Genomic DNA, 2122 nt, shown 5'->3' on the forward strand with positions numbered 1-2122 from the left:
TTATTCTGAATCAATGTTTCCTTCGTGAGACACCATATTCATTTTTTATCAGCATGAAAGACTTTTATCAGTGTATGTATAGTAATGCAACAACACTATCAAAAAGATTAATTTCTGCTAATAGAAAACATCGAATGTTAAAGCACTCACCAACATAGGCCCAATAACCTCAGGAGGTTCTACATTGAGTCTTGGTCTAGGCCGGTAGGTTGATCTTCCTCACCAACTCACATTTCACACTGCAAAAAGAAAACTGTGATTGCGAACATGCACCTGAGAGGATAGCTGTATTCGGTCACTTCCATGGCTAAATGTTAACTTGTCATTTTGATTTTGAAAATATGTTCAAAATAAGTCCCAGAGTTAAGCATATGAGTGTACGTTTCCTGAGTGCTTGCAAAGCCACTTACGGTGGTCAAGCTGGCAGAGCAATCATCTTAAGGCGTGTGACAAAAGGCAGAGGACATTATTTTAAAATTTATTTTGGATGGGGGATCTCGCTCTGTTGCTTGAGCTGCAGTGCAGCGCCGTGATCACAGCTCACTGCAGCCTTGACCTCCCGCTCAAGCAATCCTCCCGTCTCAGCGTCCCGACTAGTTGGAACTACAGGCACGCGCCACTACACCCCACTGACAGAGGGCATTTCTGATAAGGTTTAGTTTCACAAGTGGACTCCACATGAAAACACTAGTGAATCACAATTCCCGTGACTGCTGCTTTTGGCACACTCCCACTTACTAGGGCCATTCACCCCCTTAAATCAAGTTTGGTTGAACCACACAGCCTCACCCAGTCCTTCCCATTGTTTCTGGACCATCCATGGCGGAGGTGAGACCTTGCAATGCTTCTCACTCAGGCGCTACTCACTCCACACCACTAAGGGGTGCTCACCAGCCTGCAGCATTCCCAGGTTGCAGGCCTCTTCTTTGCGGCCCACCTCGCCTCTGCCAGGGGCCCCATTCAGGACTTAGGAATGTGCCCTGTGTCGGGGGTTCCCGGCACCTCGGGACTTCTATCCCTCCAACAGCACCCCCAGTACTCACCCATCTTCACCTGAGCCCCTGACCGCCTTCCCTCCACAGCCTACCTTACTCCCTGTCCTGGCCCCTTCACGACCACAAAGCTGATGGTCCGGTCGCAGACTGTGAGAAGGAGGAGGAGGATGACCTTGAGGCCCTTCTCCCTCAGAGGCCACGAGGCCCTTCTCCCTCAAAGGCCACAGACCATCACACCACGGGACCCACCGGACTCGCCTGAAGCCCACTGGCTCCTCCTCTCCCTCACTCACACTTCAACTTCCAGGAGGACTGGCCTGTGGACCTAACAGATGAATCTCAGTAGAGGAAAAAGTGTCCAGATGGCAGGAACGCTACTGCACACCCTCACAGCTCCCTGGCGTTCTCCACGTGGGCTAAGGGGCAGACGGGAAGACGCCCAGTGAACATGCGCACTGAGACAGGTGCCCAAGGAGCATGCGTGGCTACGGGGCAGGAGAGGGCAGCAGTTCCCAGTCCCACACCCGAAACCCCCGATTCCCATCCCCATTGAGGATAATGGAATCCGACCTCCCTCTGCTGTTTCCTATGCCTCTGGGACTCAAATACCTCAGACAGTGCTCCCCTCAAAACTCACTCCATCTTCAACTGAACCCCCTTCCCCTCCAGGGCTCTCTCTTGCCCTGGCCCCACCATGGTGACAAGGACCATGCTGGCTGCCTGTGAAGAGAGGTAAACCACCTGTTAAAACAGAAATACCAACTTACCCCATAACATTTACACAAGATCAAGAGTCTCATAACCTGATATTCAAAATGTCCAGCATGTAAATTGAAATTACTCAGAATATGAAAAACCAGGAAAATAGGGGAACTCAAATGGGGAAAGACAATGCACCAACACCAATGCTAAATAGACATGTTGGGATTATCTGGCAAAGCCTTTAAAGATGCTATTTTTAAAATGCTTAAACAAGCAATCATGAACACTTTTGAAACAAGTAAAAACAGAAAGCCCTGGCACAAAAAAAGAATATTTAAAGAAGAAACAAATGGAAATTTTAGAAGTGGAAAATATAATAACCATGGAAATAAATTCTCACTGAATGGATTCAGTAGCAGAATGGA

This window comes from Macaca nemestrina, chromosome X (genome assembly GCF_043159975.1).
Source record: "Macaca nemestrina isolate mMacNem1 chromosome X, mMacNem.hap1, whole genome shotgun sequence".
NCBI classification, from domain to species: domain Eukaryota; kingdom Metazoa; phylum Chordata; class Mammalia; order Primates; family Cercopithecidae; genus Macaca; species Macaca nemestrina.